This window comes from Crocodylus porosus, unplaced genomic scaffold (genome assembly GCF_001723895.1).
Source record: "Crocodylus porosus isolate Cpor-Errol unplaced genomic scaffold, CroPor_comp1, whole genome shotgun sequence".
In the NCBI taxonomy this organism is placed as follows: domain Eukaryota; kingdom Metazoa; phylum Chordata; order Crocodylia; family Crocodylidae; genus Crocodylus; species Crocodylus porosus.
This window is the reverse complement of record NW_017728928.1, coordinates 7752954-7767927: the sequence shown is the minus strand read 5'-3', so window position 1 is coordinate 7767927 and position 14974 is coordinate 7752954.

The following is a 14974-nucleotide window of genomic DNA, read 5'->3' as shown; positions in this document are numbered from 1 at the left end:
GGAATACAAATAACATTACTCAAGAGCGAAATAGAGGTCCTTATTCCACTGTCGTTGAAGCAGATCCAGGAACGTCCATTGTCTTCTGTCCGAGTGGATCGGATCGCCAAGGAATGGGACATTCGCTTCCTGCTTCACAACACCCTTTCTGGCTAAGCCGACAGGCTGACTCGCTACCAGTAGTTGTGCAGGTGTCTATTGTGGGTGGAGGTCTTCAAAGACCTAAATCGCGCTTTTATTTTTCCCCCAGACTGCAATCCTAATCACCCAAAAAAAACCTAGTTCTTTCTTTTGGAGAAACTAATTAATTACTGAATATTGTCACCTCCTGTTAAAATTATTTCCTAGATAAATAGGAAGGAAAAGATCAGAGTCTGGGTTGGTTCTAGTCTGAATGGAACAATAATGCAAAGCTTTGAAAGACTCAGCAACCAATATGTGAGATCAGCACTCTCTTTTGCATGCCACTCTCCCGGGACTGATGAAAATCAAATTGCTTTGGAGTGCATAAAAATAACTTTCTTTCTTGTTTTTAATTCTGTTCTTGTCAGTGGTGAGATGTTCATAAGGCAGACTAGAACAAAGATCAGTTCCCGTTTTGTGCTACACTTATTTCCCAGGATAACGGCTTTCCAGCTATAGTCCATTCCAGATAAGACCGTGATAGAGCAGATGACAGATGTAAAACCTGGTTCAAGCTGCATGCAACGAGTAGGCAGTGTTGGGCCATGAATGTGAACATCTGTTCTGAGTTATCGAAATTCCAATTGAAAAACAAATATTTCCACTGCAAATCAACCAAGGCACCGTTCAGGGTGTTGTAATGTTGTAACAGATGCAGAAAGATCCTGGCTCCGCTCTGCCCTGTGGTTTGGCTCTTTCTTCACGATTCGCGGAGAGTCTATTTATTTACACATCTCGAAGTACACATTTGGAAGGTGTATTTAAGCGTGCTTGCAATATGCCTCATGTGACTTCAAAGCCAATGGTCACTCGATAGGCTACTCTTCTAACCCACCTGCTACTATTTAGCATGAACTTCATCCACAGCTGGCCAGACGCAGGTGATCTGTAGTAACACTTAGCTTCGAATTCTTCCGTCTTTTTTTCCATCAGCTATACATGGTTAAGTCTTCACTTCAGCCTGACTAGCATTTTCATTCTCAGATCCTTTCTGCTTTCCTTCAGAAAGGACTGAGTTCTGTGCATTTTCTGCTGTCTGTAAATGAAGTTACTTTTCCTTATCGCTCCTTTTAATTCATTCCTATAAACTTGATGACTCTCCCAACGGCTAAGATGAGTCAGGAAAAATATTATCTTGAGCGCAAAGAAAGAGAATTTCTAAGTAAGAAATTAGATTTGTTTGAAAGACCTGAAATTTGGAGATGGCACTTAAGAACTTTTTCTTTTTTCCCTCCGATGCAACGGGCTCTGGCTGCCAACAGAATCGTTTGGCTTGCTTAGCTTCAGTGTGTGATTTCGGTACTTCCAAGATTTCAGGTTTGTGTTTTAGCTGCAATGGGCTTTTAACTCTGAACAGCATTTGGATTACTTAATGTCCTATTTTGTTAAAGTATTTTATACTTCTTACTTAGGATCCTACTAAAAGCTGTAAATTAAGTGGAGAAACAGTGAACTTGAAATACTCGATGCGCTAGGTCAGCAGAAGGTGCCCAGACTCAATTGCTCCTGCATCTCTCCGACTCAGAAACTGCTGCACGGTACACCGAGAACGGAAAGGAGCCGGTTTAAGGCTCCTTTAAATGACAAAAGCTGTGTATGGTGATCATAGTGAAATCAAGAATTGGGGCCTAGAGTCACTATATGCCTTTGACCCTACCTAATCATACCCTGTATCCCCATTGTTGTCTGCTTGGTTTGTCACTTTGTTGGCAACAAAAGTGAAAGTCAGTTTGTGAAATCAAGAATTAAAGAGACACTAAAGGTCATCTAGTTCAACCCCCTGCATGGATGTAGGATGCTTTAGTCCTAAACCATCCTAGATGGAGAAATCTGCACAGACATCTTGTGAACCTCCAATGAAGGATATTGCATCCCTTCCCTTCGCTCAGGAACTTGTTCCACTGTCCTTGAATCCAGCCTCACAGCTAGGTTTTCGTGACACTTGATCGAAATTTGTTTTGCTGCATTTTAAACCATTACCACATACCCTGCCCTTTGTGGAAAAAGAGAAAATGTTTCTCATGATCTTTTTTTTTTTTTTTTTTGGGGGGGGGGGGGGGGTCGCAGTTCTGCTTGACAGTGCTTCATTTTGAAGGAGTTGTTCTGAAATTGCCTTATTCGGCAACCGTTGCAATATTTTAGCGAAAACGGGTGTTAAGTACCTGTGTTAAGCATGGATCTGCAGCCTAGCAGTCCTGTTGAGCCATGCAGTCCTGCCAGATTTCTATACCCAGAGAGATGGGATCTCTTCCCAGGCAGTGGTGTGTTTGGGTTGGGCATTAAAATACCTCCATGGAGTCGATAGGGGAGTCACGCAGCTAAAACTCTTGGAGTGTTTACGCTACACAGATCCAAAGCCAATTATAAAAATAGGGGTCCCCACTTTCTAAAGGCACTCTTGTTCATTAAAGCATAACAGTCAAAAGTCTGCCTATATTAAAGATAGCACATTAAACTTGTTTGTTTAATATTTCTCTTGTAAAGGGATTCAAACACAAATGCTGTAGACAGAGCCAGTATGTCTAAGCCCTTTTATGGCATAGCACATTTGCTTTGTACACTATTAATTGGACCTAAATTAGGCCTCAAAAGGAAAAATCTCATTAAAATTTTGATTAGTGATGTTGGCAAGAAGCCATTGAAAAGTCCTCTTATTTCTTCCTTTGATAAGGTTTGAAAAAGCAATAACAAATAGTCAAAATAAGATCACAGCCTCCTTTCCCATGCCAATCAAAATAATGTACTCTCTGGGTCAGAAGCATTACAAAAAAAATACAGGGGGACACGGATCTTAAAGATATCTTGCACGCGCTGTTCTATAGGCCTAGAAACATGTAAGTGCAATTTGTACCCTGACTGTATAAAGTTGTGGAAAAGGGGGTAAAAAAAATCACTCTGCAAAGCCATTAATTACTTTAACGTAGAAGAAAATATTTCAGAAAGGATGGAAACAAATGGAGTCAAAATAGACTTGTATTATGCCCGGTGCATCCAGAACAGATCGCAGCCTAAATCCTGGATTACACAAGTGTATATGCACAGGAGCAGAGTCAAAAGGCTTACAGAGCAGGTAGCAAGGCTGGAAGAAAATGTAGCAGACCTGAGCAGTTACCAAAACTTCGAATGTGCAGGGCGGTGGATGCAGTTCACAAGCTTAAGTTCCTACCAAACATTGTCTCTAGGTCCCGCATTTCACTTTTCATTAAAAAAGCCCAATTCTGTTCAATAAACAAGACAACATAAGCAAAGTGTTGTTTGAACTGGTAAAGCATCTTAAGGCTTCTTTAAAGTTTTCATCCCTTCACTATAAACTGTCGTCCTTAGAGTCATCTAACAACTTAAGGGAAATTATTTAAAGATCTATGGTGTATTAAACATGACGTGCTCATTTCTGGTTTCATTGTTATCTGCATAGGCACATGATCGGTGGTGATGCTGTGGTTTCTCGCCGGTGTAATACTTGGTTATTCAGTTATAAAATGAGTGCTGTCCTTGGCAACCGTAAGCAGAAGAGCTAGCGACTCCTTCCCGCGATAAAGCTGCATGTAGATGAAGAGAGATGGTTAATATTACAGCTGCCTTTAAAATGTCATGCACTTCTTGTAATGAGGGTCCCTTAAAAAGCTAAGACAAAAATGTAATGCAGCCTTATGTTTTATAGCCTGCCTCTGTCTCTGGGATGCTTGCAGGTTTTTCCAAAAAGAAAAGCCAGGCTTTCCTACAGTGCTTTTATTTAATTGCAACACCCTGACCCAGAAGAACTGGGATCCGTTCACTGGAAAACTTCAATTCCAGTTGGATGTCGTGGAATTGAATAAGGGAGTACAAGATGCAACAAATTACAAGCCTAGATAAAACTCCCTTGTAGCTAGTTTCTGCCTGACAACTTTATCGTCCTCCCATACCAGGAACTCTTGCTGAGATGAACCTCATCGTGTCAGGGGAACCAGGATTATCAATTTCAGTGGGGAATTTTACTTAAAGCTACATGTCAGGGTCAGATCTGAACCCTCTCATTCCTTTGTTTTATTATGGCCCTGCTCAGGGATGGGGGGGGGGGTTTAATTTTCTTCTTTCATCTGTTTAAAAATCTCCAATAAAACAATTGTCAGCTTTAAAAGAAAACAGCCCAAACATGTCAAATCCTCAAATGGTCCCGCCTGCAACCGTCACTTTTTGCAATGAGGCCGAAGTGACGCAGGAGAAATGAAACCATGCCGCCTCTGAAGCCAGTGGAAGCTCTGCCCTTGTACTTTGCCGGGTCCCAAATCGACCCAGCCTTTCTTTGCTTCCTTGCTCGCTAACTTCACCATGGTTCAGCACGAGTCAGTCTTGCCGCTCAGCTGGCTGTGCTCCAGGTAGCCTACCAATGAGGCTCTTCCAGCTTCGCGCAACAGCAAGGACCTTGAATCCATGTCCGCCGCACACCTGCAGGCTCCAGCAGGCTGGCTAATGGTTTACAGGGGTCGGTGCAGCGTCAGTCACAGACCAGCTCCCCAAAGCACAGTATTTCTTTCTAAAAACACTCAGTCGTTCTGCAGAGTAACTCTTGCTCGGTTCAAACCAGGTCAGTCACCCAGGCAAATCCTCCCTCTGCTCTCGTGTCAAGGACTGACTGTAAACTTGGCAGAGAAGACTTATTAATCTTTCAACCCACCGTGTGGAAGCGATGACTAGTAATACCTATTTTTCTGAGAACTGAAATGCCATTTGGAGCCACCCCAGGTTACTTCAGAGACGTTCCTCTGCCACCGCCTAGGAGCAATTCCAAATTTGTCTCTTCCTCATGCAATTAATCCTAAGGTGGGAGGTCACAGTTCATTTGCTGAACATTTTTCCTTTGGTGCAAAATCACGTCCGCTTGCTCAGTTGTATGCCAAGTGGCCGACACGCATCAACTGAGAAGCAATTCAAGTCTGTCAGGAATGGCTTTTGCTTAGAAAGCCGAATCAGGGCTTCTTCCAGGACGTATCATTTTTTTTCTTTAATTTTAGTAGGGCCAAGATGCCTAATGCTTTTGACTGTGCCTCCAGATTGCTGCACAGTAGTCAGATACGCTCGCCTCCAGTGCACTGCTCTGTATGTTACTCTGAACTGTGCCTGGCTGGAAGAGACTCGCATCCTTTCCTCCCAGACCTGCCCCATACCAACCTGGCAGCATCTCCTCGGCTCCTGCCAAATCGGAAGTAACAAACAGTCCTTTTTAAGCCACTTCAAGCTAGTTTTCCTCTCCTTCCAGCCTGTTGCATGCCCATTTTGCTCCCTCTTGTTCTACAGGCAAGTTTTGAAGGGCTGAAATAGAGGCATGAGGCTATGTGCAAACCAGAGTTGTGCTGTTCATCACCTCTTCATCTTCTGCTAAGTATTAATAGAAGAGCTGGTTGTCCTTGGGTTCCTAAGTGACCCCTTTCCTTTCAGGATGGTTTCTTTTCCCTCTTTTTGCACCTAGATTTCACACGCAGGGAGGAGGGCATGAGAAGACAGCTAAAGAGAGCATCTGCTGAGCTGCCCGTATCCGATCTTTGGCCAGCTTCATCTAGAGCCGAAAGGTTTTTTTCCAAATGGGATGGCTCTTTTCCTGTATGGCTCCACGGCAGAGCAAGATGGGCAGATAAAAGGGCTGGGCACCCGTGTACCAGCCATGATGTAAAACAACTATGCAGAAGCGGGGAAAAAATCAGGTTCCAATACAGCAAGTCGTCTTGTGCTGTAAACAGGAGCGCAGCGTACTTCTAGCAGCGTCTTCAACTGTGCTGAGGTAGGTGAGCACACTGCACCAAGGCGTGAAGGACTTCCTCTGCGTCCGCTGCGTCATGGGAACGGTTTTGTAGGCTTGCTGCTAGCCCATGGCAAGGGGAACCTAAACCACAAGAAGTTATCCCTAACTTATTATTCACGATCAACCCGTTCTGATCTGGGTCTTCCCGTGTGCTAAGTTACATGCCACACAGCTGGTGTCCTCTACCGCTCCCCTTTTAAACGGGTACAGCTTGTCTTCTGACCTCCCTCCAGCTCTCAAGTCCTGTTTTAAAACTGCATTTGTGGAGAGGCTTTATTATAACCTGATTCCCCTGATCGGCATGTAGTGCGCACAATACTTACACCCATCAGGCCCTATACGCAGGAGGGCGGCAGGGAAACTCCCCTTGTATTTCCCCGGGACTCTTCGTGCACTGGGAGTCCCCAGAGCAACAGTGAGGCAATAATGGAGCAAAAACACCCTAGGAAGAACGCAATACATTTAGATGTAAACCAAGAAATTGGAAATGTTTTGCACATTTAAAAGAAAACTGGTTAGTGAAAAAGGAACTGGTAATGTTGCAACAACAACAACAAAAAATGCAAGAACCTGGACGGTCCTAGAAATAAACCGTCGGGTTCGATCTGTGACATGAGGCATACCAAACCTGAATGCATCTATTCCAGCTTTTCCCTCCAGCTGGGAGAGCCCGAGGCAAAACTGCAGAGACGAGGCGCTCCGCAAGCACTTGGACGCAAGGGTGGCACCGGCTCCGCTGCCATCGCCCTTGTGCCGTGATCTTTGCCCGAGAACGCCTGGCATCGCTGGCCGCGGCAAAGGGCCCCCGACACGCGGCCACCGGCCACGAAAGCTTGTGGCCCCTGCGCCACTTCCCCGGCTCTGTCTCGCCCACCCTCCTTCCCGGTCTTCTGCTGGGGTGAGGCGTCACCAGCCTGCACCCCGGGCATGGGAGCGGGAAGGAACGCCAGCCCTTTGCAAACCCCCCCGAAGGGAAACTTTGCAGAAACCCCAAGGTGGGGCTGGAAATGACCCTTCCAGCAGCCCTGGGCCAGGGGCCAGGCTGCACCCTGGCAGCTTGGGGGGTCAGGAATGAATTCAGTTCAGCCGCAGGCAGCCTCCCTCTGCCCGGCCCGAGGTGCATCCCCGGGGGTGCGGGAGGGTGCGGCCGGGCGCAGCAAGCCCCCTGCGCCAGGCCTCGCGCCCGAAGTAGGTCACCCCGCGCCCCACGTGACGCCGCCGCCCGCGGGCGGCGTTCCCGCGTGACGTAGCGCGGGGGCGGAGCTGTGCAAGGCAACGCGATTTTTAGGTTGGCGGCTCGGCGCGCCCGGGGAAGCGGCGCGGGCGGGCGGGATGCTGGCGTCTCTCCCTGCCGCTGCTTTGTGCCCCCCAGCCCCATGTCCTCTCCCCATCAGGTGCTTCGGGGGGCTCCTTCTGCTGCGTCATCTCTGCTCAAATGAGGGACCTTGTCCCCCCCCCTCCGGGTTTCCCTGCATGGAGCAGCTCAGAAGCAATCAGGGCTGGTGGTAAAGATGATTTCTTTTTATTAGATTTTTTGCAAAAAAAAAAAAAGCTCATTGCAAGCTGTGGGGCAGAAGCACCCCTCTTCAGGCATAGGAGAAAAGAGCGCAACCGTTCTCCCGGGTACAAGCGCAAGGCCGTATTTCACAGGAGAGCTCAAAGTAGTAAAATCTCCTGTTTGGGGCAGTTTGCTTTCGATGCAGATTAGGCCCAGAGAAAAGTTGAACTAGTCTGTTGGGTTTGGGACACCTGCCGCTTGCGGACCTAGCCCTTCCCAAGCGCGTCTGTCACACAAAGATTAAAGCTGCCGTCAAAGCTGTTTGCCCACCACGGGGACCCCTAAGCCTGGCCGAGCGAAGAGGCCGAGTCGGGAGCAAACAGAAGTGACTTTGCAAATTGTTAGGCTCTGAGCTAAGTGAAAGCCTCAGATGCAACCCCAGCAGGTAAACTGGATTTTGCAAATCCTTCTTCCTGCTTATCTAAGGATTATTCTGAACAGAAGGAAAGAAATGCAGGAGTAGGACTTATTAAGGGCCTTATTGTTCTGTTCGGTGTGTATGCGCTGGTGTAATTCTGTCGGCACTGGAGGCGTTACGTCTAATTCATGTTGGAGAGCACGGGAGGCGAATGCTTGGCTGTTAAGTTGGTTCCCTCCGACCGAGTGGTGGTGCATTTGCAGAGGCGAGGCTTTTATAGACTTTTGAGACGCACCTTTCGCTGAAATATTAATGTGAGATGTGCTGCAGATTTCGATTTAAGAGTATTGGCATTTGGGAAAGGAAAAGGAAGGATGTATTTTACTATCGGAGAGGATATGCACTCCGGTGCTAATACGTTCCTCTATATAATATGAGAATCATAGAAAACGAGGGCTGGGAGGGACCGCAACAGGTCGCATCTAGTCCAGCCCCCTGCTCCAAGCAGGACCAGCCCCAGTTAGATCATCCCAGCCAAGGCTTTGACTAGCTGAGCCTTAAAAACCTCCAAGGATGGAGAGTCTACCACCCATTCCAGTGCTTCGCCACCCTCCGAGTGAGAACGTTTCCCCTAATATCCAAACTAAGCCTCCCTTGCTGCAACATGAGCCCGTTGCTCCTCGTTCTGTCATCTGCCACCACTGAGAACAGCCCTGCTCCATCTTTTGAGCCACCCTGCAGGGAATTAAAGGCTGCTATCAAATCCCTGCCCGGTCTTCCATGTTCAGTGCTTCTGCACTATATTCACATACTGGTATGCTGTCCTGCATAAGAGAAGCTGAACGTCTGATCGCTCCCCCTCCTCTTATGACTTCCTGGAGATGGAGGCAGCAAGTTATTACACTCTTAAAGTAGCTGGATTTCTGTATTTTTGGAAAAGTCAAAACACAATTTTTAACGCTTCTTCCTAGCAGAAACCATATGAAGCCCACGGGGTGGTTTGCAGCATTATTCAAGTAGCACAGATTGATACGGGCACATCAACGCTAACACTTGAAAATGGCTTTGACCTTGTTTGTGACACCTAAGGTGAGCTGTATTCTGCACTGTCTACTGGGGTTGGGAATAACAGTCCGGGGCCTGTGTTACAACATTTTGCTTCAACACAGCCATGATGTGCAATACATCCTGCAACAAGAACCCAGGTTAAATACGGGCATGTCTAGCACGGTCATACTCCTCAAGCTCAGCTTGCAGAGAAAAGCAGAAAGCCACGTGTCTAGAATGGAAATTGCCTAGATGAGAGAAGAAACAACTTACTAGATGTCATGATCTTTAATGATACAATTGTATATATGATTTTATATTAACTCATATGAGCTGGATTGGAAAAATGGTAACCTTGACCTTCTTATGGGAGGCCAAGTTTCCATCATGAAAACACCAGAAAAAGAAACATCAGTATTGGTTTACTTGGTTACTCTTTTAAAGCAAACAAGACAGGTTTTATATGAAAACAAACAAATACCTATCTTGTATGGTTTTGCCTTATAAAAATATAAACTAGCCTTTTTGTCGGGGTAAGTATTAGGAATAAATTGCTGTTTTATTGTTTGGAAGATGCAGAACTACAGCTGGGTGTTGAGTGATGAGGTGTATTAGGGAGCTGAGACCTTCCTTAGGAACATCCGGCATCTGCCATGGTAAGAGATACAATATCATATGATTGTGGATAAATCACAGCTTGTAACCACATGACTGTTCCTATGACACTTGCCGATAGGTTTAAAAAAGGTTTAAAAAGTATCTTCATGATGTGACTGGGCAAGGAGGCAGTCAGGTTTGGTTAAACCAGGGGTGGGCAGAATGCGGCCCAAGGGCCAGATGCAGCCCGCCAGGCCATTCAATCCGGCCTGCAGGGCCCCTAAAAAATTTAGAAAATTATTATTTATCTGCTGCTGGCTGCCCATCATGCGGCCCTCCATGGCTTGCCAAAACTCAGTAAGCGGCCCTCCGCCCAAAATAAGTGCCCATCCGTGGGTTAAGCTATGGTATACCCAGATGATTGCTTCTAGTGACTGTCCTCGTGGCAGAAAGAGGATGGGATGTCACTGAAAACCCAAAGCTTGCATCTGTTCTTTGGCTGCAGACCCAATGCAAAAGAACAATTCCCTCTTCCCTTTGTCTCGTTCGAGACAACATGCCAAGACCTTGGGTGAGGCTTGTATTTGGTCCCCGAAGCCTCTTGTTGGTGCTTGTTGTTCTGCGCTTGCAAGTTCCAAACCCAATTTATTCTCAAGAGTGTGACTGCTTTGTGATGTCCAATATGGAAGCAGCCCAGCTTGTCTATCACTTATATTTAATTTGGTATCTTATTTCATCTGATTCTACTGAGTAGATTTGTGCCTTAAGTGGATAATAACCAGAAAAAGTTCAATACAGGTAGTTCTGCCCTTCCTTCTTGAGCACTCACTTTATATCCGTAGCCCAAATTAAAATTGTTTGTTGGTGGTGTTTCCCAGATTCTCTATTACTTCTTATATTTCTGTTGACTCTCTTTGTTGCTTAATACCAAGACTCATAAAGATTCCCTTCCTTGTTTGTTTATGTACCTACTGAATAGGGGAAAAAAAGTCCTGTACAGATCTACACACACATTGCCAATCTTTCCCCTCCTCTTAATGTCATTCACTCTGTACTTATGTAATTAAAAGTCTCCAATAACTAGCAATTTGGCCGTCTTAGGCATCATTGCTATGTGTGCAATCATTTATTAAACTGGTGCTTTTTTTCTTGGTTGGGTGACTTGCAATATATTGTGCTCTTGCTATCAGGTTACCCTTTGAAAATCTCCCATTTCAAATCCTAATGGCTTTCTACCATTTTAGGGTTCTTTCAGAGCCTCTTTAATTGTTTCCTTAACTACCTCTGGTTCTGAAATGGCTAGCAATCACTTTAAATCACCAGATTTTTGCTATACCGATGCTATCATACTGTTTTGGTTGGGGGGCTGAATTTTTGGGTGCCTGGGGTCGGTTTGATTGGTTGTCCAAATGTCCATTAAAGTGCCTAAGGTAATACACAGGCACCTTCTTAATATGCTTTATCCTGGAGGTAAACTGAGAAAGTCGCTCTCTCTCACTATCTGACAGCTCTCAATCAACGGTGTCCTTTTGTTTTTAAATAATAGAGATTCAAAATTCTCCTCTCCCCCTCAACACATTCCTTTAATTCATAGTTTTTGGATGTTTAACAAATGCAAAATGATTGAGGGGGTGATGTAGATGAACAGAGCTAAAGAGGGATGGCCCAACCTGGCTACATGATAACAAACAGAGATGAGAAGTACAGGGACACAGATGACTGCAAGTGTTTGAAGTGTGAAAATGCCGTAGCTGAGGTGGAACCGGAAAATGGTAAATATTGACTGCTCACTTGTGGTGGCAAAGGATGAAATCTAGGTGTACAGCAAAATAACTGTGAGGGGAGGTAGGATCCTAGACAGAATTGGTGGGGAAAGCGCCTTCAGATAAGGAAAATATGGACTAGATATTAGGAGTCTGATCCCATTGTACTTCAACAAGTGGTTGGAAGCGCAATTCTGCACTGAAATCCTACATTAAAGCTGCAAAATAACTGCTAGGCCATGTGAAACATCAATGCTGGGGGCCAGAGCTGAAAGGATGTCAGGACTAAAATAAGTCAAAACTTGTGATCAATAAAATAGGTCAAAAGTTGTGTTGAATGGCTGCCTAACCCTAAAGAAGTGTCTAAACCAGGGGCGGGCAATTATTTCGGGTGGAGGGCCACTTACTGAGTTTTGGCAAGCCATCGAGGGCCACATGACAGGCAGTCAGGGCCAGATAAAGATTAATTTTCTAAATTTTCAGGGGCCCTGCGCACTGGATAGAATGGCCTGGCAGGTCACGCATTTTGCCCACCCCGATCTAAACTTACCAGCCACGTCCTTTTTTGTGACGTGGAAGTTCCCTAAGCAGTTTTGCTCAGTTCTTTCAAAGCATTAGTGAAGGTGTCTACCTTCAGTATCAAAATCTACGCTCTGGGTCCCAATTGGATAGTGGTGTCTGCCTTGAAGGCCTTAAATTTTGGAGAGATGCCAGAGGTCCTTGTGCTAACTACGTTTCCAGGTGGCTCCCCGTGCATTAGGCTGTTTATTATAGATCTTCTTTCCAAGGCTCCCAACTCTCCTCATAACTGTACACAGAGCCTAGGCACTTAACTCTGGATTTCTGGATTCTGCTCCCAGAGTCCGGGCTTAAAAGTTAGGTGTTGTGGGTCTTCTCACAAGCACCAAAGTCCTTTGGATGCGGCCCTATACCATGCAAGATCTAACTTCTGCAGTGATTGAGTCCTTGATAAATAGACTAAGCTCTCTGACCCAACGCCCCATCTCATTTAGATTTATCTCACTTGCTTTCAAACCGTAAGATCCCAGTACCAGGATTACTTGGCTGTTTACTTTACAAATATATCTCAGCCCTTGCTATTTAGCTAGAACTTGTTACAGGGACGTGTTCGCTAATGACCTGGACATCAGAAAAAGCTGCCTAGCTGCACAAACAAAATTCAGAAGTGCTATTATACTGGCAGCTGCCAATAGGCAGATATACTTGATACTTCAAATCCCCCAAGAAGGAGTTGAAGCCAAGGTATGGGGTTGAACCAAGAGGTGGAGGAGTATTCCCTGGGATCGATGGCGTCCTGCCCTGTTGCAGCTCGGTCCTGATCTCTCCAAGCTTTTTCCCTTGTTTTTCCAGTTGCATCTGGAGCTTTGCTGTATTTTGGGTTGTTTTTTTTTGACTTGCACACTCAGCTTCTGCAGTCACGCGATTTATGTGGGAATCAGCTCTGGGGCAGGGAGGAAGAACATTAGGGTTTCTTTTTGTCTTGGCCACGGAGAACTTGAAAGCATGAATCCTAGAGGCTCCAAAGCCAAAAGGCAAATAAAACTTGTTAAAAAAAAAAAGAGTGAGTGAACCTCATGACTTTTTTAACCCAGTCATGTGGGGGCTTGTTTGTTTTAGTGGCCTGACTCGTGATTTTTTTTTGAATGCTTGCGGTTGAGAACTGCTGCATATATATACATTTTTCTCTTTGAATTCAGTCAGAGCTTATGGGTGGAGGGCTGTCAGCGCCAGATAGGTTGGGTTTCCAAATTTGCTTAAGAAGGGAATCAGGTTTTTTTTAGGTGGAGAACTCCTCGTCTCCACGGCGGTTACGTGTTTATTCGGGCCCATCGCAGCGTTGGGTTTTTTGCATGAAGCTGCCAGCGTTTGTGTAAGAGGTTTCTTCCAGGTGATTTCTGAGCATGTTCCTCTGTTTACCTCATGCTTTGATGCACCAGAGTAGGTCAAAAATTCAGAAGCATTAACATGCCTCCTAGTTACTGTGAAAATGGATCTCCGTTTGCAACCCTCCAATCCAAGCCTTGGAGCAATGGTGTGAGCGTGAGGTTCAAATACAAGTGTTACGTGTGATAGACAACTCCGCATTTCTCAGGGAGGTAGCGCAAAGAAACCATCCATCACAAAACAATGGATGATGATTTTGCACCACTTATGTCCTCCCAAAGGGCCACTTTTTCCTTATTAAGCCTTCAGGCAGTTGACACAGGCATCAGAACTGGATTCTTGTAGAAGTCGGGCTGGCGTTAAAGATAGGAGAAGTGGGCAGCGCCTACTCCAGAGAGAAGATAACAGTGGCGAAAAAGCAATTTCACAACTGCTAAGTAGTCATCATTAACCCACAATGATTGTTTTTTGCTAAAATTGATGATGAGATTATTCGGTGACAGCAGATGGCAAGCTGTGCTCTCTGCTTGGAGGATACAGGCCAGATTTGGTGGTTTCGAAGTCCCTAGGTTAGTTTGGGTTCAAGTGCAGTTGGCTTCTGGTCTTCTATGATACTGCAAATTGTAGCGGCAAGAACTCAGTGGTGGTCACGATCTGGAAAGAGACTGACCACAAGATAAATATAAGTAACCAATGCGATGCTGTGCCCGGCGGAGCAAACCAAACTCTGGCTTGCATCCATTTATGCATCTCAAGCAAAACCAGGGAAATCATCCTCCCGCTTTACTTGGCCATGGTGAGGCTGCAGCTGGAGCACTGCATCCAGTTTTGAGCCCCTCATTTCAGGAGGGACATGGAAAAGCTTGAGAGCCACTTGTGTGATCCAAGGCCTGGAGGGCAGGCCGTACAAGGAGAGGCTGAGGGACCTGGGACTCTTTCAGTCTGGAGAAGAGAAGGCTTGGGGGGGACTTGGTGGCAGCCTGCAGTTAGATAAAGGGGTAACACCAGGACCTGGGAGAACTTCACCAGGGCTCCCCAAGGGATAGCAAGGCCTAATGGCCATAAACTCCAAGAAGGCCAATTTAGACTGGATATAAGAAAAAAGTTCTTTACAGTGTGAGTGTCCAGGGTCTGGCACAAACTCCCCCCAGAGGTGGTGCAAGCACCTACTCTGGACTCCTCCAAAAACATCTGGATATTTTTCTTTCTGGGATCACTTGATCCCAGCTGACTTCCTGCGTATGGCGGGGGGGCGGGACTCGATGATCTCCCAAGGTCCCTTCCAGCCCCTAATGTCTATGAAGCTATGAATCTCTCGTGAAAACAGAAACTCTTTCTGGACTGGATATTGCAGAAGAAAGGGCTGAAAGAGAATCTAGTAATGCAGGCAAGTCAATAGGCAGTAATAAATGCAGAGGGTTTTTTAGCTGTTGAATTCTACGCCAGTCCAAACAAACTGTAAAGATTTTCCTTTGGATAGTCATGGAAAAAAAATTTCAGGGGTTTTTTTTTTTTGGTTTTTTGTTTAACACTAACTTTCCAGTGGAGACCAGGTACAGTGATGTTGGCTCCTCTTTTCCATTTTAGCTGATCGTTTCCGCTGCAAGTTAACGCCAGAAATGTTGCTTTCGTCCAGAAGGATATTCAAGAGTGGAAAAACATATCAAGTGCCCTTTCAAAAATTATAATCACCGGATCATATGAACAGCTCTCAAAGGGAGAAAACTCTGAAATTAGACTGAAGCAAGATGGTCACATTGATTTAAAGAGAACCAGTACCAAAT